This window comes from Anolis carolinensis, chromosome 2, assembly GCF_035594765.1.
Source record: "Anolis carolinensis isolate JA03-04 chromosome 2, rAnoCar3.1.pri, whole genome shotgun sequence".
NCBI lineage: Eukaryota > Metazoa > Chordata > Lepidosauria > Squamata > Dactyloidae > Anolis > Anolis carolinensis.
Window position 1 is genome coordinate 182521221 of NC_085842.1, and position 26539 is coordinate 182547759.

General features: G+C 40.4%; 1 protein-coding gene and 1 long non-coding RNA gene across 4 annotated transcripts in view; one reads left to right on the forward strand and one right to left on the reverse strand.

Moving 5' to 3' along the window:
* Positions 1-26539, forward strand: part of bgn (biglycan) — a 165939-nt gene that overhangs the window by 91837 nt on the left and 47563 nt on the right. The gene's annotated exons all lie outside the window — the stretch shown is intronic.
* LOC103277754 (uncharacterized) overlaps positions 1-26539 on the reverse strand; it is a 94308-nt gene that overhangs the window by 19548 nt on the left and 48221 nt on the right. The window contains exons 2-3 of one of the 2 annotated variants that reach the window (XR_010003120.1): positions 15223-15386; positions 8693-8795 (exon numbers count right to left, since the gene is read on the reverse strand). This is a non-coding gene — a long non-coding RNA (uncharacterized LOC103277754). The remainder of the gene's footprint in view (positions 1-8692; positions 8796-15222; positions 15387-26539) is intronic. The other variant, XR_010003121.1, reaches the window with a different exon arrangement.

Genomic DNA, 26539 nt, shown 5'->3' on the forward strand with positions numbered 1-26539 from the left:
AAGGATGGGAACTTCCAGGTGCCAAATAGGAGAACTGGCGAAAAATAAAAGCCCAGCTTCAAAGTGAATTCTTCCTAAGGCGTATTGTTGAGTGCCATCAAATTCAGGACTTTTGTTTCTTTGAACTATTTTCAAATAGAAAGTGTATGTGCCTAGAATCATAAAGTTGAAAGAGACTCCATGTGCCATTTAGTCCCTGCCATGCAAGAAAAGCACAGGCATATGCCTCCATCAAATCCTCAACTTGAGTGCCATTCTATAACATTCATGGACCTTCTACACAGCCATATAACTCAGAATATCAAGGCAGGAAACCTCACAACATCTGTTTTGAACTGGGTTATCTGAGTCCATACTGCCATATATTACAGTTCAAAGCAGAAAATGTGGGAGTTTATTCAGCTATGTGGAAGGGGCCTAAGGCCCCTTCTGTACTGCCATGTAACCCAGATTATCAAATCAGATAATGCACATTATCTGTTTTGAACTGGATTATATGAGTCTACACTCCCAGGTAATCCAGTTCAGAGCAGATAATCTGGAATTTACATGGCAGTGTAGAAGGGGCCTAAGTAACATGATTTGCGTTCTGGGGTTATAAATATCATTTCCCATTTGGTTATATCATTTAAAAAAAACATGGGAAATGTTTATTCAACTGCAAAGACTTTGTTTTTGTGGAACAACCTGCAGTACATTTTGCTATAGTTTTTCAATGAATATCTCATAGAGTCTCAACCAGTTCAACATGGTTTGTTGCAGCACAAAAATGAAGTTTCTGGAGTATAACAACTACTTTCAGGGCCTTTCCAGACAGCCTCATAATGTGGGATAGAGAAGTGGGTTTTAAAAACGCTGTACCTGAAAGCAAATTCAAACACATTGCTATCAGTCTCTGCAAATAGTCCCCTGCTGTCCTGAAAGGGTTCTTTGTAGTGGATTTTAGAAATTCACAAGATGGACATAAGACATCTACTGGAAGATTTCTTTTAATTTTTTATTTAAAATGCACTGCTGCGCTGGACCTCATAAACACCAGTGCAGATATATGAATGTGCACACAAGCAGATTTCTTGTCATTATATCTCCTCACCCTCTTAAGTTTTTTAGCTAGCTGATAATGCGATTAAGTGTGCATTTTCGGCAAGCACCACCTAGCCACCCCCCTTTTATCCTGGTTTCTCTCAGATTCTATTTATTTATTTATTTATTTTTATCCCACTTTTGTCCCACAAGTGGGACTCAAAGCGGCGGGCCTGTGTAGAAGGGCCCTCAAAGTAAGTACCATACAATTAAACAGGAAATAATACTTTCAAACCAGGAACAGAAAAAAATCAAATTCTGTTGTATAGTGTAATTTTTTGTAGGAGTAGAATATAATTTGTTTTATTTATTTATTTACTGTATTTATACCCCACTCTTCTCACCCCAAAGGGGACTCAGAGCGGCTTACAAGTCATATGTACATACAATATATTATATTATAAGCATTTCACAATATTAATATCATATATTACTTGTAATGAAGTGCATTTTTTTGGTTTACAGATGTCATGTTTAATTGCGTTTTAAAAGTCATGTTTAACTATGTTTTAAAAGGGTACGTATTAGAGTTGCCAGTGCGTGGGGAATGGTATCCAGCTCAGCATTCTGAAGCAGGTTGCCGTAGTAACGAGGGCAGAGCCAACCGCCGTTTGGAGAAAAAGGAAGGGAAAAAGAGGAATTACAGGGAAGACTGATCCTCAGTGAAGGGATCAGGGTGACTCAAATGTTTGATTTTGAGTCAGTTTAAAATAATTTTGGTGGCTTATTTTAAGGTAGTCTGTTTCCAGATAAGGAACAGATAGTCTGTGATTGAAATTCACAGGGTGACTGCAGGGTAAAGCAGTAAAGAAGGAAGTAGTATTTTAAAGTTTGAAACATCTCAATATAGCTTTGCAACTGTTAATCTAAGTGCCTCTAAAGAAGTTACTGTAACCATTAAGCTTGTGCCTGAATAAACGTGTTATTGTTCTTTTTAACATTTCAGTCTCTGAAATCTATATTACCATCAAAAGCAAACAAGAAAGAAGAAAAATAAAATTTTAAAAGTCTCCTCTCTAAGTAACCAGTGGCTATATCATCCCATAGTGGTGGCAAGAGTTGATAATCCCCTTAACATCTGGTGGCCGCCTTATAAACATCTTTACCTCTGGTGGCAGCTTTTAAATAAAACATCTTTAATAACTGGTGGCAGCGGATATAAAAAAAATAACAATAATATAAATATAATTAATTAATAGAAACTCCTCCACATCTTTGCAATTTGGTGGCAGCGGTAGGATCAAAAGATTTCCCCCCTGCCTAGAAGAACCTTAGCCGTTCTTAGAATATTAGTTCCTTGCATTACTATATTGTATTACACCACTATACTGCAATATTATTAGCAATATTACATTATATATATATATATATATAAAAAATATTGTATTATTATTAGTATTATATCGTATTACATTATAATATTGTTTATTATCAACATCATTAGTCATTATTCAAGCTGCCAGAATGAAGTCGAATCCCATATTACACTCCTTCCAGAATGCCTGTGTCTTTAGTTTTTTCTGAAGACCAGGAGGGGAGGGAGTTTCATAGCCGAGGTGCCACCACTGAGAAGTCCCTGTCCTCTCGTCCCCACCAATCACACATTAATAAGTAGATTAAATAAACAAAAATAGTACAGTAAATACAGGGATGATGCAAGACATTTTGCTTTCTGAGGCCAAACCCTCAGAGGATGTTCTTTCTGGTTCAGTGGAGAGGAGAATCTGCTCCATGTTTTGGTCTGAACGTTCAAGACACAGTTGAAAGTGCTTAGACTGTGTGGGGAGAAATTACATTCAGTACACTGTACAATTGTCTTTAGCGTTGAGACTAAAACCCAGATTGGATGCATTGCTCCACAGCCAAGGAAGTGCTCACTTTTAATTTTTCTTCAATGAATGAATTAGCTTCAAGTTAACTCTATTCTAAACTTTACTTAAAATCCTGCTGCCCCATTTGTACCTCAAGGCTAGGAATGTTATTCCCTCTGCGTTTCTCATGTAATTCACATTGGTTCATCCTGAAGCCAGCTCAGTTTTGTGTCACCACTGACTATAGATTAACATTGAAACAGATTCCAAAATTATCTGGCCAAACTGCAATGGAGTCTCCTTCTCTGGAGGTTTTGAAACAGAGGCTGGATGGCAATCTGTCGGAGATGATTGTGTGGGAGAAGTGAATTTGACTGGATGGCTCTTGTGGTCTCTTCTAAGTCTATTCTATGAGTCACACCTTATAGTTGTTCCATACTGTTTGTATTTGTTCATCTTCCTCTGTGTAATCCCAAGGTAAGATGTTTAAAGTGAAAAAAAAGTCTACTGTGGAATTGTTACCTTATTTGCTTAGTTAGTCTGCTGTTTCCCTTCCTACTGTGCTCTAGGCAAAAGTCACCAAAAAGATAAGAGAGTTCTCTAATATCTGCCCAATGCAACAAACTACTGGCCATTGGTGTTTGAGCATAGTCAACCCAAGACATGATGCTACCTAAGGCAGAGCTGAAAATGGTAACCCCAATTGATTTGACTCATGGGAAGAACCAAAACCAGCTAAATTATTTTAGCAGTTGATTTTTTTTTAAAACCACATAAATGCCTCTTCCTGTTCCTAACAGTAAAAAATAACAACAAAGTAATGAGAGACCTGGAATTGATTGGCTAAAGGGTGATGTTTCATAGGAGGTCTGGTCTTGTATCTAAGACTCAGTGGTGGGAAGGAAGGAAATGCCCACTTAGGAAGGGAAAAATATGTGCGACCGTAGTCTCACCCCTCTGTGCCATTTCTGATTGTTCAAGAGAAAAACCACCGGAATTTTCAGCTGATGGACTATTTAGAACAATGGCTTTCTGGCAGTGTTATGAGGAAACCTGGGTTTTTCTATGAAAGATGATTCTGATTCATTATTTTCATGCGTCATGCTAAGAAAGCAAGAAGTAGTCGGCAGGCTCAATGAATGGCTTGTAAGCAGTAACCAGTGGTGTCACTACATGATGCAAAACGACTATAAATGACACTTTTTTTTCGTGTCAGGAGTAACCAGAGTTGCTTCTGGAGTGAGAGAATTGGCCGTCTGCAAGGACGTTGCCCAGGGGACGCCCGGATGTTTTGATGTTTTTACCATCCTTGTGGGAGGCTTCTCTCATGTCCCCGCATGGAGCTGGAGCTGATAGAGGGAGCTCATCCACACTTTCCCCAGGTGGGATTCGAACCTGGCAGCTTTCAGGTCAGCAACCCAACCTTCAAGTCACTTAGTCCACTACGCCATCTGGGGGCTCCTGTCAGGGGGTGATTCCTAAATGACTGTCTATAAAATATATGTGCATGTGCAGTGTTCTAGCAGAAATGTATTTTGGGGGTGGTGGTGGTAAAAATAGTTCTCCTGTACATAACAACAAAAACATTTTATCTCAGCTGGTATGTACTGAATACCTACAAGGCTAAAACTCTACACTACTTTACTTTTTGAACCCCCTAGTTCAGGGATATCAAATTAATTTTCGTTGAGGGCCACATAATCCGTATGGTAGCCTTCAAAGAGAGAATCGGTGGATACAGAAAGGTGTGTGTGTGTGTGTGTGTGTGTATATATATATATATATATATAGAGAGAGAGAGAGAGAGAGAGAGAGAGAGAGAGCTCAGCAGCTGAGCTGCTGAACTTGTGGACTGAAAAGTTGCAGGTTCGAATTCGAGTGAGCATCCACTGTCAGCCCCAGCTTCTGCTAACTTAGCAGTTCGAAAACATGCAAATAGGTATCAATAGGTAAGCCGCCCCAAGTCCCTTCAGGGAGATGGGGTATAAGAATAAAGTTATTATTATTATTATTATTATTATTATTATTATTATTATTGGTACCACTCCAGCGAGAAGGTAACTGTGCCCCATGCAGTCATTCCAGCCACATGACCTTGGAGGTGTCTATGGACAATGCCGGCTCTTTGGCTTAGAAATGGAGATGAGCACCAACCCTTAGAGTTGGACACGACTGGACTTAATGTCAGGGGAAAACCTTTACCTTTACTATTTAAACTCTGCAGTTTCCAAAATTCATGCACCTATTTTCTGGTGATAATACATGAAATGATTATATATTAGCTGTGCAGCTCTTTGGACACATTTGTTTTAATAGCATTAGTCTATGTAGGACTAAGGGCCCTTGCAGACAGGCCCTATATTCCAGGATCTGATCCCAGGTTTTCTGCTTTAAACTGGATTATATGAGTCCGCACTGCCAGATAATCTGGGATAAACAGAAAAACTGGGATCAGATCCTGGGATATAGGGCCTGTTTGCAAGGGCCCTAAACCCTCTGCCCATTTATATGTTGAGAATAGTATTTTTTTAATAGTGCACAAAACTAATTTTGTCTGGCCGCCTGTCTCTCTCTCCATCTCTCTCTTACACATACACATATATTCATTTGAAGTTGTTATGCCAAGACCCACCCTTTGCTTTCAGGTTCTGACCTGGAAATCTCAAAGGATGGGAAGCTGCTGACTTGGCAAACCTAGTCCTAATGATGTATGAAATAAATGGGTGGGATCTACTTTTAATCTTAAAAATGGCATGCAGGTGAGAGGGAAGCTGCCGAGGCTATACTTCTCTCACTGGCAAATGTTTTTCTCCTCACCCAGTTCTCTTACCAAAAGTATGCCGGTTGGGAAAGATATTCCTGCAGTTTCAAAGCATAGGGTAGTGAGGAGTAGAAATTGCATTCTTACTTTTCATTTTAAAATACCTTCCCCCATCCATTCTATGACTGATTGATGTTGTGTGCCTTCAAGTCATAACTAGTTCACAATGACCCATTTATGGATCTTTCTTGGCCTGATTTGTTCTAAGGCTGTGAGAATGTGACTTGCCCAGCATCACAAAGTGGGTTTCCCTGGTCAATCCAGAAGTCAAACCCTGGTCTCCAAGGTCATTGTTTAACAGTCAAAGCATTGCACCACACTGGCATATATATACAGTAGAGTCTCACTTATCCAACATAAACGGGCCGGCAGAATGTTGGATAAGCGAATATGTTGGATAATAAGGAGGCATTAAGGAAAAGCCTATTAAACATCAAATTAGGTTATGATTTTACAAATTAAGCACCAAAACATCATGTTAGACAACAAATTTGGCAGAAAAAGTAGTTCAATACGCAGTAATGCTATGTAGTAATTACTATATTTATGAATTTAGCACCAAAATATCACAATATATTGAAAACATTGACTACAAAAATGCGTTGGATAATCCAGAACGTTGGATAAGTGAGTGTTGGATAAGTGAGACTCTACTGTGTGTGTGTGTGTGTGTGTGTGTGTGTGTGTGTGTGTGTGTGTGTGTGTATATATATATATATATATATATATATATATATGGGTAATGGAATCACGGCACCGGACAAAACAACTAAACTAAATGCCCCACAACCTCAAAAATTGACAGCACAACCTCTCATCTACGCCTCTATGTTCATACAACAAAAAGAAAAGAAAAATAAAGTCCTAGCCACAGCAACGTGTGGCCGGGCACAGTTAGTATATATATATATATATGTGTGTGTGTGTGTGTGTGCACGCGTGTGCATTTCCACAAGAAATGTGGTGTTTCCAGTATTGAATTTGTAGTACAATAGAAGCACAGAATAATGTATACAGTGGGCCCTCGGTATCAGCTGGGGTTTGGCTCCACATGCATATATTATTATTATGTGTCAAAAGCATTGCATAATGAATAAGTTTAAAAGTGATAAAATAAAGGAATCACAGGCAGCTAAATAGTTATAGACCAAAAGCAGCTTTAACAAACTCTTCCTCCGTACATGAGGCAGGATATTGTGGGCAAGATTACATATGTGGAGTTGTTTGTTCTGCTCCAGTCACACAAGGTAGAGGATTCTTTTAGGTAGTGCCATTTTGCCAGGTTGTCTTTTGATCTGCCCACTCCACTTCTGAGTCTGTTCAGGGACTTCCAAGTTGCCCATTCTTGGTTTTTCCCTGGAGGAAGACCCTTGTGGGGGGCCATCCAGTTAGAATTGCCAGGTTTAGCTGCCCAGAGTGATACTTTTGCTGTTGCTGGAGGAACATTAAGAGGAGTGGTGGTTCTCATGAAGCTTTTCCTTGATTTGAGTCGACTGGGGGGAGGCTGATAGCCATGCAGTGGATGGCTTTCACAGTGTTCAACCTTATTTCTCTCAGAGTTAGCAGCAACTTCCCGTTGCACATTGGGGGGGGGGGGATGCCAGCTATCTTGTAGAGTTTATCAACAGGTGTAGGTTTAAGGCATCCTGTGATTGTTCTGCATGTTTCATTCAGTGCTATGTCCACCTGCTTCGCATGGGCAGACTTGTGCCAAACAGGGCAGGCATACTCAGCAGTTGAGTAAGACAAGGCCAGGGCTGGTGTTCTTATTAATTCTGCACCCCATGCGCTGCCAGTAAGTTTCCACAGCAACTTTGTGCTTGGTGTTCATGCAGTGTTTCCTATATGTTAGTGTTTGATGTAAGGTGACACCAAGATATTTAGGATGGAAACAATGTTCAAGCTCTTGGCCTTCCTGGGTAACTTTCAATTTCCTGTTGGCATCACGGTTGCATAGGTGGAAAGCACACACTTGTGTCTTGGCAGGGTTAGGCTTCAGGTGGCTATCTTTGTAGTAGCTGGAGAGATCTTTCAAGGCATTCATGAGTTGGTTTTCAACTGTTTCAAAGTCTTTTGCTTGTGTTGTTAGGCCAAGGTCATCAGCATATATAAAGCTCTTTTTGAGTGGTGGTTGTAGCTGATCCTTAGTAAAGATGTTAAACAAAGTCGGTGCAAGAACACTGCCTTGGGGTAAACCATTCATTTGCCTCCTCCATTTACTTTTCCTGCCCTGAAACTCCACACACATATACAATCCATGGATACAAAAATGATATACAATGGTATAGTAAAATTGCGTCGCTTAAGCAAAAAGGCAAATGAGAGTCTAAGGATCTGTGAAATGTGGAGGATTTGCCAACACATTAGTGTAGCAGCAAAATCAAGGTTTGATTTTGGGATTTGCCCCCTGAATGTTGGTTGGTTAAATCTGTGGATGTAAACCCATGGATATTGAAAGCTGACTGTACCGGTCAATTATGCTCATTTAGCTTCCTCAGCCTGTTTAAGCTGTATAGCCTCTCAGTGTCTATTATCTTAAATAACAGCTTAACCAAGCATCTCAAACATGACTCCCACCACCCATTACTTTCCCCCATACATTTTTAACATTGTTTTCTGATGAAAAAAACAAGTGAGCTTGGAAAACTAACATAACGTATGTTGTGCCTTTTGCTTGGTCTAATAAAAGAGGCAACATAATGTATATTTTGGATTTTGTTCCTTGGACAGTGAAGCTTCCTTGAATACATTTTCTGCATTGCTTCGTGCTGCAGGTTAACGTCACTAACTTTACTGTCTTCTCTGGATTTTGGACTCTATTGGAGTATGTTTCATTCATTTTAAATGCAAACAAGAAGCTTTCCATAATGCGTTCATTCTGATATCATAAAAACTATTTTTGGGACAATATCTTGATGTGAAAACAGAATATAAGTACCAAATATCATTTTCCTTTATGGACTAAAGTTAACATTACCTTCCTGATTACATGACATAGAAAGCATGCCTGCAGGTAACCATTTTCCATCTTCTCTGGCTCCAATCTTGCTGATTGTGTAAAGTGTTAGGAAATTTTCCACCTGAAACAGATTACACTATATAACATGATTTTGGTTCCTGGATTACAAATGTCATTTCCTGATTGGTTCTATCATAAAAACATGGAAAGATTTATGATACTGTAAAAACTTTGTCTCTATGGGACATCCTGCAACATGTTTTACTATTGTTTTTCCATGAATATCTCATTGAGTTTCAACCAATTCAACATAGTTTATAGCAGCCACAAAAACGAAGTTTTTGGAGTATAAAAACTATTTTTCAAAGTAAATACTGCATAATTGAACAGGAAATAATATTTTCAAACCAGAAACAGAAAATCTTTCAAATTTTGTTACACAGTATTATTAAATAACCTGCCTCCGGTGGCCTAGGGGATAAAAGCCTCGTGACTTGAAGGTTGGGTTGCTGACCTGAAAGCTGCCAGGTTCGAATCCCACCTGGGGAGAGCGCGGATAAGTTCCCTCTATCAGCTCCAGCTCCATGTGGGGACATGAGAGAAGCCTCCCACAAGGATGGTAAAACATCAAAACATCCGGGTGTCCCCTGGGCAACGTCCTTGCAGACGGCCAATTCTCTCACTCCAGAAGCAACCCCAGTTGCTCCTAACATGAAAAAAAAATCCTGCTAGACTGTGTTGATACTCAAGAAGTGTTGTGCCAGGGAACAATTCTAATTGAAATCATAGATGATGAATTGCAATGATGCTACATTTCCTTCAGACTGTTCTTCAATGCTAGTTTGGTTGGCAACAGGCCTCTTGGCTCTATAAATATGATTTTCTGGAAAAACAAGGCAGTGCCCAAACTATTCCCTAATGCAATATATCTGCTATCAGTACATGATGCGATTTGAATTAGGTGGTCCAGGGCATTTTGTTGCCAGAAGAGAATGCTCCCTCATTTGAAAAGTCACTCCACAAGAATCACACATTAATTCATGTCTTCATTTGTCACCTTACTTCAATGATGTTGTTAGACTACAAGTCTCAAAATTCCTCACCACTGACTCTGCTAGTTGGGAGATGCTGGGAGTTGCAGTTCAGTCAACCTGGCGGCCACATAATTCCACACCCCTGCCTTGAGTCATGCTGCCTGTAACAGCTTTCTTTATCCTGAATTTAGCACTGAATTTGATCTGACAGTCAGATAAAGGGTTTGGATAATTGCTGACTTTCCACAGACATGAATTTATGTCTATACATACACAATTTGGTTTTTATTTGTATCACGGCTACAAGTGTTTCAGTTGAGAAGGGGGAAATCTGAAGTTGTAATTTTTAGCAGAACTTCATACTGTTGGCAGTCCTTTATATTGGAATCGATTCAGTTTACTGCTCATAAAACTTGCACTGAAACCGAGATTCCTAAAAGGTTTTTAGAATGTCTAATCATAGTGGTGGTTCAAGTCCTGGACTAGAATGTTTGAGAAATTTCTGCTTGAACATGGAGATAGATTTGGTGACCTTGCAACTCGCAGGCTTTCAACCTCAAAAGAAGGCAATAGCACACACCTCCTCTGAATAAATCTGGTCAAGAGAGCTCTGTGATAGATTTGCCTTAGGGGTGCCATGAGTGGGAAGTGGCTTGAAAATGATACGGAAACAACAACAACAACAAATAATAATAACAACAACAACAACAACAACTCTACCAGGCCATCTATTCATCCTAGGCCCCCTATTCATTCATGTTGGTTTATTAACGTATAACCAAAGTAACCAGTTGCCATTACTTCTTGTGCTGATATAAAAGTATCTTGGTACATAATTATTCTTCTATTCCATTTGTTACATTATTTAATGAATTGGGGATCCTGGGAATGGCAGTCCAATGCAATAGCTTTTGTAAGCTCGACTAAAAAATTGGCCCCGAATATCAGTTGTTCCCACTTGCAGTGCTCTTTTTGTGTGTTCTGGCTCACAGGGAGAGATGAGTAATAAATTCATTAGTAGGTTGCTGTGAGTTTTCTGAGCTATATGACCATGTTCCATAAGCATTTTCTTCTGACTTTTCGCCTGCATCTATGGCAGGCATCTTCAAAGGTTGTGAGGTATGTTGGAAACTATTAAATTGGTTAATCAAGGTGACCAATTGAAACATTCACACCTGCCTCAAACAAACAAGAGTTCTTTCTCCCACCCTGGACATCCCACAGATATATAAACCTCACTTGCCTAGTTTCCAACAGACCTCACAACCTCTGATGATGCCTGCCACAGATGCAGGCGAAACGTCAGGAAAAAATGCTTCTGGAACATGGCCATACAGCCCGGAAAACTCACAGCGACCCAGTAATGATATTTCTGTGAGCCACCCCGAGTCCCCTCCGGGGGAGATGGTGGCGGGATATGGTGGCGGGATACAAATAAACTTCTTCTTATTATTATTATTTTATTATGACACAGCAAACAAGATAGATATGCTGGATTTCATATCACAAAATCACAAGTCGAACACTTCCCAAGTGTCTAGGACTGTGTGATGTATTTTCGGATGATGCACGCAGATGCCAGCAGGGTGGCCTTTATTATTATTATTATTATTATTATTATTATTATTATTATTATTATTATTTCCAGCCATGTAAGCCTTCGACAACAAATTCATTATTGTTGTTGTTACTGTTGTTGTTTCTAGCTTTGTCACAATCTACCCCTTGAATTATTTTGAGTTCCATACCAGGAGGCAAGTAGGATATAAATAAAATAATAAAGTAATAAATAAATTTCATCATCATTTGTGTGAGATCAAGCTAGAATCTGGCTGATTTCAGATCCTTCTAGCAACGTAAACCTGTTTCTACCACCTCCAGACAAAAGAGTTCTCAAATTTCACAGAGCAGCCGTATTATAAGTAACGAAACAGTGCTTATATTACTGCATATCGCCAACATTTCACAGATGAAAACTGGAACACATATGTCCAAGCAACATTAAAGGATATGTGGAAAGACACATAAACTAGGAGCGGCTGCAGCATTTTGATTTTTTTGGCTGGGTGGGGTAGCATATTCTGTCCCTTACTCTCTTCTTTCCTCTGCTGAGTTAATTGAATACAAACCACTGCTGTGACTTTGAATTCATTTTGCAGCCACTAAAGTAAACTGAGGTCAAAGGGAGGGAAATGAGAAGAAGAGAGAGATATTTCAAAATGTTAAAAAGCAGTTGACATTTTTAAAGCAGTTGAAAAAATTGAGAGGACACAGGATTAATTGGGGTCATCCTGGCAGTTCAGGACAGTCGGGAGGTACATGACTGGCTTTTCTTTCATTATTTTATACAGTACGGCACACCCCAGGCAGATTAAATGAGGGGGTAGCCATCTATGCTTCACTCCTTGCATCTTGCTTCTGACAATAACTATGTCAGTGCTGTTTATAGCTACATATGTTTATAGATAGGGGAAAAATTACAGTAACATTGCTTGGCTTCTGGTTGCAAGCAAGCGTCCTATAATTGCACCAAGCCAAAGAAAGCTGGGTTGTAATTTAGAAGTTATTTTAGCTTGCCTCCTCCAGGCCTGTAGTGGTCACAGAGAGACCGTTCCTTGTTCCTCCCCATCCCCTCTCCAGGCTGTTCTGGAGATGTTGGACCTGTCTTGGATACTGGGAGGGGGACCAGGAACCTTCTAATGGTCTAGTTGGCATTTTCTCTCCCCACGTCCCGCTCCCTGCTTGTTCCCTCAAGACTTCAGATGTGGAAAATCATAGCAAATCCTGGACATCCAGATGGCAATGCCTGGAGAGGTGAGATCATCATGGCACACATGTATGGCTCCCCCACCCATCCCTTACTGTAAGGAAGCAGGGATCTTGGGAGCTGATGTCATACAGTGAGAGTACGTAATGCAGAGTCCTTCCAGCATGGAAGAAAGGGTTGCCTATTTTCACATTTGAAAAGCATGTCTCTACTCTGTAGACAGAGCTGGAGTAATCGGACCCTGGCCACATCCAGAGTAGAATGTGTCAAATGACACTATGTAACACAATTTTTATTCTAGGGTTATAAATGTCATTTCTTAATTGGATCTATCATAAAAACGTGGAAAAGGTTTATGCACCACATTTTGCTATAGTTTTTCAATGTTTTTCAATGAATATCTCACAGAGTCTTAAGTGATTCAACATAGTTTTGTGGCAGCTACCAAAACAAAGTTCCTGGAGTATAACAACTACTTTTAAAGTAAGTACCACACATTTGGGGCCTCTGGTGGTGGCGCAGTGTGTTAAAGCGCTGAGCTGCTGAACTTGCAGACCGAAAGGTCCCAGGTTCAAATCCCAGGAGCGGAATGAGCGCCTGCTGTTAGCCCCAGCTCCTGCCAACCTAGCAGTTCGAAAACATGCAAATGTAAGTAGATCAACAGGTACCTCTCCGGCGGGAAGGTAATGGCGCTCCATGCAGTCATGCCGGCCACATGACCTTGGAGGTGTCTACGGACAACGCCGGCTCTTCGGCTTAGAAATGGAGATGAGCACCAACCCCCAGAGTTGGTCACAACTGGACATAACTTCAGGGGAAAACCTTTACCTTTACTTTACCACACAATTAAACAGGAAATAGTGCTTTCAAGCCAGGAACAGAAAATCTTTCAATGTTTTGGACCTCATCACACTAGAGCTTGGATCCACTTTAAATCCACTTTAGGGAGGGGGCTTTAAACAGCTCAGCCAAACAGGTCCTGGGCCTCACCAAACTTCAAATCCCAGAATTCTGCATGAGGCAGAAACTGGATTTAAAGTGGATTCATGCACTATTGTGATGTGGCAGCAATAGTGTTATATGCAAAGTTGTGGCTAAAGGCAAGGAGGCAAAAAACAAAAGGCCAGGCAAACCCTGTGAGACGTTCAAATATTTTTTTAGTGGCTTGCATGATAATGAGACATTAAATAGCAGAATGATTGTGGGTGTTTCCAGATGGGTGGCACCTCACAAGAGATGCTGTGCAGCTATTCTGTCTTTCTCCACTTCACAGCAGGGATATTTGTAGATACAGACAAGAGCAAGATGGTGCTCCCTTCCTTAACCGACCGAAATAGTAGTTAATATTTCTTCAAAACTGATTCTTCCACTGCAGCAGCAGCAGCAGGGTATCATTTTTAACTGGTGTGGCTTCCCACAAAGAATGCTAACTGGGGAAATTGTGGTGTAATGAAGGTTCAGAGACCTCTGTGGCAGAGATCTCTAGACCAAACCAAATGGGTTTCATCCGTTCTGGGCACCTTTTAAAAATCAAAGCTGGGCGGGGCAGGAATTGTAATCAAGACTTGTAGGACTGAGCTGTGTGAACAGTCTGAGGCCTGGCCTTTAAAGCAAAGCGGATTCTAAATGTTTAAGTTAAACCTAGAGCCTTCAATAAAGTTTCTATCAAAAGATACATGCCAGGTTTCAATGTTTCCTGGAAGTCGTATCTTTCCAGGAGCTCTAAACCTATATGTAGAAGCAGGGGACTTTGGTTGTGTGATTCATTTGTGTTCAGGCACTTGCTTTAATAAAACCAAGCCTTTGGCACATGGACACACTGAGTTGTCAGGGTGAAAATTCCAGAGAAGAGGAGACTGAAAAGGCGCACAATATCCATATTTAAATAGCAGAAAGAATGTCATGGTGAAGATGTTGCCCCAAAGATTAGAGCACGAACCAATGGAGCCAACTTACAAGAAAAGAGATTCCACCTAATCGTTACTTGAAGACTGTTTGAGCAAGGAATTGGCTGCTCTTAATTGGAGGACTAAGCAGAAGTTAGGTGAGTATTTTTCAGGATTTCTTTAGTTGTGCATTTTTGCCTGGTAGGAGGTTATAGTTGTCATAACTCATCTTCTGGAATCTGAAGAATTAGATACTAGGGTTGGGCTCGAATCCTGTTTCATCTCTTTCATTCGTGGTTTTCGTATCGTTTCGTCCATTCAGATTGCACGGAATGGTACAAACTCACAGGAACAAAAGAAACAGTGAAATGGTTTGGTCAGCTGATTTTCACCACTTGGCTGTAGGCCCTGGCTTGTAGGGACTTCAGCCAAGTGCTGGGTGCTTGAAGCTCGTAGGCCCTGCCTGCTGGACCTACGAGCGTTGAGCGCTCAATGTCTGGTAGACCTGGCTCACAGGGCCTACAGTTGAGCACTGAACTCTTGATGCTCGTAGGCCCAGCTTGCAGGGCTTACAAGCACTGAGTGTTTGGCGCTTGCCTAAAGGCCGCAGGCCTGGCAGCCAGGGCCTACAAGCCATCGAGCGCTCAACAGTAGGCCCAATTCGCAGGGCCTGGCGCTTAGCCACCCAAGGCCTGCATTTTTTTTTTCAGACCTTGGACGGAAAAGCTCATTTGTATAGGCACCCATTTCCATCAGCAGCAGACAGAAACAGAAATGGGGCCATATAAATGGAACAAACAGAAATGGTAAGTAATTTCATACAAATACACAATCCTATTAGATAAAGAGGAATCAAATTACCAGGAGTTTAAGTCTTTAAATAGTGGCAGCCTCTTGAGTTGGAGAACCAGGGTTCGTGGCAGTTGTGGACCCAGTTCTCATAGGATGTGGCAGATGATGGGGATGCACCTCCTTCCTTGGAGATCCTCAGAACAGTTAAAGAGAAATTTCCTTGGTTTTAGCATCTGTTAAAATACGAAACACCAAGTCAGTAAGGACCTAATGTCCAGAAACTGCTGCCTATAAATCTCCCAACAGCTCCCTGGTGTTTTTATTGCTTGCAGCTGTTTTGTCTGGAGGACTGGTAGTATATACCCTTGATTTTCACATTCCCTTGACTTCAGAATGGATACTATTCACAATTATAGATCTTATCCCTTATTGGTTTTGTTTACTTGGATTACTTGCTTTGTGTGAGGAAAGCTGATGATATTGCTCTCATTCCTACTTGCCAGAGAACCTGCAACTAGATTGACCACCCTACAGCTTTTTTTGTATTACAGCTATCTGATGCTCTGGTCACTTATTGACTATAGCACAGTACTAGATTGACCTCATGTTCCCATCCAGCTATAAAACTACGATTCTGTGAAATGGTGGTGACTTTGTACCTTTAATGGATGTACAGAAGAGAAAGGTATTGCCTGTTACCTGGTTGTATGGCAAATAAGATTGAAAATTCCATAACCTAATGGAAATAACTGCACCATAACCTTATTGAAAAGGTAAAAATGATGTCATATCTGTTTGGCAAATGTGAATCTTTTGAAAACCACTAGTCAAAAAAAGCATGACCTTGTTAGAAGTCAACTCTTTGAACAAGTGATATTCATAAGCATTCATGCAATGGCGCACAGATAACTCAGCTGTTAAACTGAAGAACTATGTCTTTAAATTGCCAAGGATAAAGACATGCCACTACAAAAATATATTTGGTTAGCAGAGTTTTAAAGATGTTTCTTTGCAGTTGTAATTGCCCAAAAGATATACACTTCCTTGAAACCTCTTAGTTTAAAATATGCACTCAGAGATAAAAAACAAACAAACAAAGTCTTCTTTAGAAAAATAACATATCTTGTTTACTCATAAACAACTTGTATTAATTCACCATAAGGGTACATTTCTTGTTAAAGTTCAGTTATAGAACTGGACTTGTCAATTAAAACAACTTTTTTTATCCACAGTTATGACTGCATTTTATGAATTTTAATGTTTTTGATTGTAATTATGTATGTATGTGGTTGTAATTCTGTGGTTTTGATTGTTTTAGATGTATGTATTATCTATATGCGGCACTTTGCTGTATTTTGTTGGCTGCCCCAAGTCCCTTTGGGGAGATTGTGGCGGGGTAGAAATAAAATTGATAGATAGATAGATAGATAGATAGATAGATAGATAGATAGATAGATAGATAGACAGACAGACAGACAGACAGACAGATAGGATGTAGCTTCTCTGTGTTGAGTACATAGGATATCATTCTTAATCAGTAGTCCATAGTCTTTATGTATAGTTGTACTCACTGAAGTCCATAAGTATACTTCTTTTTTGAAGCCACCTGCTTTCATTGAAGACAAAACACATACTAAATACAACATGGAGTCCTGAGTCTGAACATGCTCAGTACAATCACATCTATAACTCCTCCCACACCAAAGAGATCAGGCAAGCTGGCAAATCAACATACACATAGAATACAGGTTAGCAAACATATACATTAACAAATAAATAAATAGTGAAAGGCTTGGGAGGTTGCTATTTACAACAAATAACACATGCTGAAATTGTTATTTGCCCTTTACAACTTTTACTCTGACAACTTTGTGACTAGTTGTACAATAGGATATAATTTATCTTGTATACAAATGGTACAGACACAGGAAATCTGTTATTCCTTTGGGAGCTGGTCATCTAAGGCGCACCCTTCTCTCCCCCTATCCATTTTTCATCATCATGACACCAAGTACCACTTTTTGAAGGCAAGTAGAACCTTGTAATGTGCCTCCACCACACGCCTCTGATCGCAATCCATGTATGCAGTTTGATGAGTCATGATCGAATGGTTTCTATTTTAATTCTGAAATTATACTTTCTACATTTCTGAAATTATACATGCTTATGTCAAACTTTTCTATCCCCCACCCTGTTCCTTTAGACATGACATTTCACCTGGAGAAGAGTGTTTAGTAGTTGTTTTGTTTTTCTATAGTTTGGTTCAATATCATGATTTGTTGGGGTGCGGAATATCTTAACATCAAACATTAATGCATAGCATGTAGATGGGACAAAATATTTTTCTCTGTTCTGCTAATTTGATGGTTACTTCAGTTTTTATTGTTTTTGCCTGTTCCTTGTAAAGTAACAAAACTACAGAGGGTTCTTATAGCTCAGGATCTTGTAATTCTTATTTCTAACAAAGCATACAAAACTTAAAAGGGAACTGTTTTTAACTACAGTAGTGTCTCACTTATCCAAGCTAAACGGGCCGGCAGAAGCTTGGATAAGCGAATATCTTGGATAATAAGGAGGGATTAAGGAAAAACCTATTAAACATCAAATTAGGTTATGATTTTACAAATTAAGCACCAAACCTTCATGTTATACAACAAATTTGACAGAAAAAGTAGTTCAATATGCAGTAATGTTATGTTGTAATTACTGTATTTATTAATTTAGCACCAAAATATCATGATATATTGAAAACATTGATTACAAAAATGGCTTGGATTATCCAGAGGCTTGGATAAGCGAGGCTTGGATAAGTGAGAGTCAATTGTATTGTCTGTATTCTTCATAAATCCAACATAATAGGCCAAACAAAATAACACAATTGTATCACATTACGTAACTTAATTGGGGCCGCAGTGGCACAGCGGATTAAACCACTGAGCTGTTGAATTTGCTGATTGGAAGGTTGGCGGTTCGAATCCACAGGACATGGTGAGCTCCCACTGTTAGCCCCAGCTACTGCCAACCTAGCAGTTCTAAACTTGCAAATGTGAGTAGATCAATAGGTACAGTACTGCTTTGTCAGGACAGTACATGACATAGGAGGCGTCTACGGACAACACCAGCTCTTCAGGTTAGAAATCGAGATGAGCACCACCCGCCAGAGTCAAGACTCAACTAGACTTTTCCTTACCTTGTATAGCTTAAGTCATTTTCAATTTATAAACATGCTGAGAAATTATTGCCAAAATTCTGTATCAGCTATTTAGTTATGTACGCCTACTTAAGTAATACATTCTGCCCTACAAGCCCACCATAATAGACAACAGCTGGATCAGGCAAAAGAGTTATGTTTCGTTGCCCTAAAAGTGAAGTGACCATAAGGATGACATTTCCAGCCCTTTCCCAATTGCAATCCATTCTGGAATTATAGTAGAGGTTCCATTATCTTCCTTGTGCCCTATCAAGCAATTGAATGGATCTCCATAATCTGGCTGCTGGCTGTTAAGATGGGGCAGGGGGAGGAGGGCAGGACATTCAATATCTTTACTGAATATTGGGCAGTTACAAATTCATAATGCTGTTAGAGCATGCCAAAATCAGTTGGTGAATGTGTTGACTGAAAATGCAAAGCTTGAAGCTGATTGGTTGGGTTACACCCAGCGAACTAACTGAGCCTGGGAGTTTTGGCAACAGTTACTTATAGTTTTCTGTGCAGGAGCTTACAAGAGAGGTTTGCTTCTGAACTGCTGGAAGAATACCTTTTACATCAGGGGTCCCCAAACTAAGGCCCGGGGGCCGGATGCGGCCCATCGAAGCTATTTATCCGGCCCCCACGGCACAAGGGCAGAAGCGAGTTGGGCTAAATGACCCAAGGGGTCTCTTCTTCTCTTACAACCATTATTATTATTATTATTATTATTAACATTGAGGCTGGGTGGCCATCTGTTAGGGATGCTTTGCTTGTGCTTTTGGTGCACAGAGGCAGAAGGGGGTTGGACTAAATGGCCCAAGGGGTCTTTTCCAACCCTCTTTACTATTACTATTATTATTATTATTATTATTAACATTGAGGCTGGGTGGCCATCTGTCAGGGATGCTTTGCTTGTGCTTTCGGTGCACAAAGGCAGATGGGGGTTGGACTCAATGGCCCAAAGGGTCTCTTCCAACCCTCTTTGATATTATTGTTGTTGTTGTTTTGTTGTTGTTTTGTTGTTGTTGTTGTTATTATTATTATTATTATTATTATTATTATTATTATTATTATTATTATTGCTTGGTGGCCAACTATAGTCTGGCCCTCCAACGGTCTGAAGGATTGTGAACTGGCCCCCTGTTTTAAAAGTTTGGGGACCCCTGTTTTACATAGATACCTAAGGACTATTTGAATCTCTCTCAAAGGATATTATGTGTGTCAGTGCAACTCTCCATATGACTGTATATATATATATATGTTGCTCTGCATTTTGGAGAGTCAACTTCTTGTTATTTACTGATCATCTGCGTGGCATATTTTTTCTCTCTGGCAAGACAGTGTATGGACTGGTCAAACGTGAACTATGCATGATTTTCCATTTCTCCGCAAATGCTACATTATAAATCCATAACTTCAATGGCAGCCTAAGTAAATAATTACGGTTGGGTGCCTTCAAATCATTTCTGACTTACGATGATTCTAAAACGAATCTATCATGGAGTTTTCTTGGCAAGATTTGCTCAAAGTGTGTTTGCCCATGTCTTCCTATGAGGCTGGGAGAGTATGACTCACCTAAGGTCTCCCAGTAGGTTTCCATGGATGAGTGAAGTCTTTAGACTTGTAGTCCCATGCTCAAACGACATCATGATGGCTCTAAAATAATATCACTTAGTGAAAGTCTCCTCCTCTTCTCCAAAACGTCATTTGTCTTTCCATGACTAAGTTTTCTGGAAATGTTCCATCTCAGTTCTTTTCATCTACTTCTCTTGTTAGCATGAATAACATAGGCTGCAGAAAGGCCTTATCTGGTTTAAAATGCTAGATAAATGATTCCCAACTTTTTTTTTTTTAACCAGGAACCACTTTGACCAGGGACTATTTCCAACATTATTACCAAAAGGATTACGAATCAATTTTTGGTCAATTTTAGATTCAGTTTGGTTATTTGTGGTGCTGATTCAGAAAATTGCATTGGATAGACCACATCAGCTCTAGTTTCTGATACAGAACATAAGTCGTCCAATAATCGATATGTGCTCGCCCATAGAAAACCATATTTAATAATCTAGAGCTGATGTGGTTTATTCAATGCGATTTTCTCAGGACCTGGCTCTGAGTACTTCCTAGGTGAGTGGCTCTAATTTAAAATAGCAGAAAATATATGTGTGTCTCAGCCGAACCAGAACATGTTCGGCAGGCCTTGTATAGAGTTGCCAGATTTCAGAGCCAGGACCCACATTTCCAGTTTTCTTGGGTTAACTTTACATGGGAGAAAAGGCACAAATTCTGCAATTTGGTGGGCTCAGCTCCAGGTAAGAGGAAAGGGATGTGTGCAAATCTCCGGCTATTAAAGCAACTGATTGATACCATTAAATTGACCTGTTGCTTTAATTTGCAAAGATTCTATAGGGAGGGTGTGTCTGTATAATTATTTAGTTAGCTTCTTCCATGCCTTCCAGTTGTCGTGGTGCCAAGGCTCACCCCCTGCCTTGCTCTGCATTCGCTTCCTGGCTGGATGCAAGTAGGTGACATTAAAAATTCCTCTTCCTATTTCCCTAAATCAATATTTTCATGTCATCTTGATTTGTGAACATTCCCTTTAATTATGTCTCAATTTCCAAACAGAAAAATATATTCTCTGTGTGTGTGTCATTCAGACTTGTATCTCAACTGTTGCTGGCACTTCATATGTAATGTCTAATGTCATCAATAGGAATTACTTCTAGATTTCAGGTTTTGGCCTTAAAATCTCAAAGCCTGAGACTATCCTGAATGGGCAACCCTATAAAATCTGCAAACATCACATTACTAAATTGTTAACAGCCATTGATATGCTATGTGCTGTGTTGATTCCCACCCAAAAGACTTAAATCCTGGGACAAAGAACAAGGGTTTTCGGAGATTGCCAAAATAGGAAAGACTGGTGCCAAACTGGGCGGCAGAGGTGGACATTAGTTATTATTTCCATCATTATTATTTCACCACTGTGCCAAAAGACACTTTGAGATGGCATACATCCACCCAAAATGTAAACACATCATAAAAAGAGACATTTATGTAACAAGGCAATTTTATATTCAAACACAATTGTGCAAGACAGAGGAAACTGCTTGATAGCAGATCAAATTATTTGGGCATTTAGTCTCTACCCCACCACCCCAGACTGGTTATGGTTCTCCAGGATCTACAGCAAATGTCTACCAAAAGGTAGACATTCCCAGGTACTAGCTCTACCATTAAGCTAATTTAGGATGATATGTCCTCTGTTAGGAGTGAATTCAGATCTGATCATGAAGTCCACATTGGACCACTTTGTTTTGATCACCACCTTGAACCACTTGGCCATCCTGACAGCTAAGAAAACCTCACCCCTGTGAAGAGATTTGAAGGCTGATGACTTTAGGTCACAGGAAGAGTATGAAAAAAAGGAAGGAAAACAAACAGCACATCTGTATTTGTTGAGGAGTGATGAAGTGGGGGATTTTGTTATTGCTTCACTAATGCTTTCCTTTGTGGGATTGCTCTCTTTTGCTTATTCATTATTAAGAAGCACCCAGACGGTGTTGTTAATTTATTGCTCTGTAGTGCATTATCTGTCACTTTCCCGTCTTCAAACCTTTTTCCGGTAACAACATGTGATTGCAATAGCAACCAGTCTAGCACACTATCATGGTTTGCTAGTGTTCTTGTGGCTTTAATCAACAAGTTGGGTTGCTGACCTGAAGGCTGCCAGGTTCGAATCCCACCCGGGGAGAGCGCGGATGAGCTCCCTCTATCAGCTCCAGCTCCATGCGGGGACATGAGAGAAGCCTCCCATAAGGATGGTAAAATATCAAAACATCCGGGCGTCCCCTGGGCAACGTCCTTGCAGACGGCCAATTCTCTCACTCCAGAAGCAACTCAGGTTGCTCCTGATACGAAAAAAAAAAAATCAAATCAAGTTCAGTTAGTTTTGTCAGTTCCTGATTGGCATGGATAGGGATTCGTGATGAATATATTATTTGTTGAATTTTCTCTTTGGATTAAAGTTTTTGATCTGCAAGAGAAAAGGGGAAAGAAAACTTCAGGGATCTCCTTATGCTTTTCTTGTTAGAATTTATAATGAAATAGTTTTACTCCCAGTTAACAGAACAAAATAATACAATGAAACAAAAACTAAACAAACCTAACAGCATTTTAGAAGTATAATAGTAAACAAATTCAGGGATTTTTTTTTAATGTCAGGAGTGACTTGAAAAACTGCACGTTGCTTCTGGTGTGAGAGAATTGGCTGTCTGCAAGGACGTTGCCCAGGGGACACCCGGGTGTTTGATGTTTTACCATCCTTGGGGAGGCTTTTCTCATGTCCCCTCATGGGGAGCTGGAACTTACAGAAAGAGCTCATCCGTGCTCTTCCTGGATTTGAACTGCCGACCTATTGGTCGGCAGTGTTGCCGGCACAAGGGTTTAATCCATTGTACCACTGGGACCTCCTATTCTGAAATCAATCCATTATTATAAATTCCCATAAGTACAAGGGATAACAGGACCCTGCGTGATTCAATATAGTTAAATACATTGTGACTAGGGATGATATTAAACATTACGCCCCTAGTCACAATGTACAGGAAGCAATCATACGGGCAGGAACTAGTACAGATAGATGCAAAAATGACTGGAGCTCCCATATATTTAATAGTTGCATTGTGGGAATTTTAGCGCAAGTAATTTGCATGAGAAGCTATACCAAGTGAAATTTTGCTTCTTATACTATTAAAGGCACTATGACTTTTTAACCTGGCCATTCTAGCAGTAACTAAAAAATAGGAATCTTTTAATTAATGTTGAACAGAATCTGTACCACTGAGGAAGGTAGTTGTTAGATTATATAGCATAGGGTTCTATAGTCTGATGCCTTCAGTCAGTTTTGGATTTCAGCTCCATATATTTTAGACTTCAATATGGTGATGGGATTATGGAATCCGTCCCTGGGAAATGGAGACATGGCATCTTGGGAAAGTGGGGCAGGGCCTTCTGGTATCAGGGAAGAGTACAAAGTGATTAATGTTCTTTTGTGTCCATGTGCCTGCACAAAGAAAGGGTGGCCCAATCACTCAGGGTCCTGTTATCCCTTGTACAGCCAGTCTTATGGGAATCAATAGTGATGGATTGATTCCTGAGGTGGTGGGTTCTTGAGTCCATTGCTGGCGTGATGACCAGGAAAACATTGGAGGGAATTCTGGGATCAAGAGGTGCTGGTGAAAGGTTACTTGAGTCTTGATCGGTGGCTTCATATCTCCAAAAGTTTATATACAACATAAAATATAATACATTGCACACACAAGGGGTCTGTGGATACTGGGGCACCCAGTTGTGGAAGCCAGAGAACCCACGGGGGTGAGGATTGACTCGGATTTAGTTAAGGTAAAGGAGGTTAATATTTTGGGGAGAAAGAATGTTTAAGGCCTGGTCCTAGGGCTGTGGGTGCCAAGCAGTTACCGGAGTGAGCTGCAAGAGTCAGAAAGGAGAAAGACCCAGGAGTCTAAAAGGACACGAAAAATCAGGAATTATGATAACACACCACAGTGTATGTTTGTTAGGGAGTTACTTTGTAATAAAAAGGGTTTTTGATAAAAAGTATCTTTGGTTCTGGTATCTGCTACAATAATAATAATAATAATAATATAATAATAATAATAATAATAATAATAATAATAATAATTTTATTTTTATACCCCGCCTCCATCTCCCCAAAGGGGTCTCAGGGCAGCTTACATGGGGCCAAGCCCGAATAAAAACAATAGCAATATAAAACACAATAGACAAAAAACATGCACAATTATAAAAATGTAAACATTAGCCATTAAAAACAAGTGACAAGAACTAATAAAAACATGGATTAAAACGGAGAGGTTGTAAAAATAGACTGGTTAAGGTGCACCATATAAATAGGCTCCTCCGCTCCTCTGGTCGATCAACCAGCAGGACTCCAGGCTCCCGCTCCCAGCTCGTCTCTCAGCCATGGTTTCATGTTGATATCTTTATTAATTTGACCTTTGGGGGGGGGGGGGGGTCGGTGCTCAACAAACACCAACTTATTGGATTATAAAATACGATGTTGCTGTCGCAAGTGACCAGACTGTTGGATGTCTGTGTCTGAGATTATACTTCTAGATTCCTCTTGTAGAAGATCTCCATTGTCCCAAGTGTCTACCCCCCTTGCAGATTCCCTCCCTCTTGTAAACCTCCTCCCTTGTCCCATAAAAATTCAGAGTCCCCCTCCCTTTGTCCCTCCTCCAACCCCAGTCCCTCCCCTTCTCTGACCCATGACCATTTGTCCTCTTTTTGACCTGAGGCCACATCATTCTCTCAGTTTCAAATGCATTTTTCACAATTGAGGAAACACTTGTAACACAGGTGATCCAGTTTCTTATTCAATGTCTCTAAATGTTTTTATTTTAGAGCCCCGGTGGCGAAGTGCGTTAAAGCACTGAGCTGGAGACCGAAAGGTCCCAGATTCAAACCCCGAGAGAGGCGTGAGCGGCCGCTTTTAGCTCCAGCTCCTGCCAACCTAGCAGTTCAAAAATATGCCAATGTGAGTAGATCAATAGGTACCGCTCCGGCGGGAAGGTAAGGGCGCTCCATGCAGTCATGCCGGCCACATGACCTTGGAGGTGTCTACGGACAACGCCGGCTCTTCGGCTTAGAAATGGAGATGAGCACCAACCCCCAGAGTCAGACATGACTGGACTTAACATCAGGGGAAACCTTTACCTTTACTTAAATGTTGGAAAATGAGACAAATCAATTTCCCCAACAGTTCACATAAGTTTAACAATTGGGTATTCCTATGGGTCTCTTATCTATTCATCCTCTTATCTTCCTATCAGACTTCCCTTACTGCAGCCTTCTTCTTCCTCCCTACTCTGCTTACTCAAACCTTTTTATCTACTTCCTATACTTCTTTCTTCTCTGTCTATCTTCTGTCCTCTTTGATTGTCTTTCCCAACTTCTCTACCAACTTTCCATCTAACCTTCCATCCTTCTTCCCTCCTCTCACCAACTTTCATACCAACCAACTTTACCTTCAAAAACCTTCCAACAACACTTTCTCTCTAACCTTCAGCATTCTCCTTCAACCACCAAGTTCTTCCTATGTGATCCTCCTATAGTTTTCTCTTCTCAGCTTTGGTACCTTCATATCTCTTCCTGGTTAAGGTACAGTAGAGTCTCACTTATCCAACATAAACGGGCCAGCAGAACTTTGGATAAGTGAATATGTTGGATAACAAGGAGAGATTAAGAAAAAGCCTATTAAACATCAAAATAGGTTATGATTTTACAAATTAAGCACCAAAACATCATGTTATGCAACAAATTTGACAGAAAAAGTAGTTAATTACACAGTAATGCTATGTAGTAATTACTGTATTTATGAATTTAGCACCAAAATATCACAATGCATTGAAAACATTGACTACAGAAATGCATTGGATAATCCAGAACATTGGATAAGTGAGTGTTGGATAAGTGAGACTCTACTGTACCAATAAAATTGAAACAGGGAGAGGGGCTTATTAAATCTGGTTAAAATCTCACTGGCTTTTTTTGGAACATGGTGGTTAGTAACATGAAGTGGTTTGTGACAGCAGATACCTTTTGGATTACAGCTCCTGGAATCCCTCTGCTAGCCAGGCAAGTGGCCATATTGGCCAGTGGATTCTAGGGGAGATATGGTTCAAAAATGCAATTGCAATCCATGTACTGAAACAAGAAATGACTTCTCAGCCAGTGCATTCAGGAGGCTTTTCCTCCTCCTCCTCTGCTCCATCCCAAGTTTCCTTCACAACCAAGAAAAGACAGAAAACCCCTCTGTTCATGTCCTCAAATGAGTCTTGGCAGAGCCAGTTGGCATCCTGAGAGACACAGCGTTAAAGTCTCTTTCTGGCCAACTCCACCCAGGCCATGGATGGAGGGGAGGGGAGCCAACCACACGGCTGCCTCTTCCAGGCCTGACACAGCTCCGGTGGGCCAAGGCCCTGGGCAAGAATCCAGGCTGTGAATCCAGACCCTCTGGGCAGAGATTCAAGAGCTTTGGTTGCTCGACCAGTTTCATAGGAGTCCTCACATAGAGGTGAGGTTATACAATGCATTTTACTAAGGCCTAGAAGAGCTCTGAAGTCAAGAGAGGATTAGCCCTGGTTGCAGTTTCCA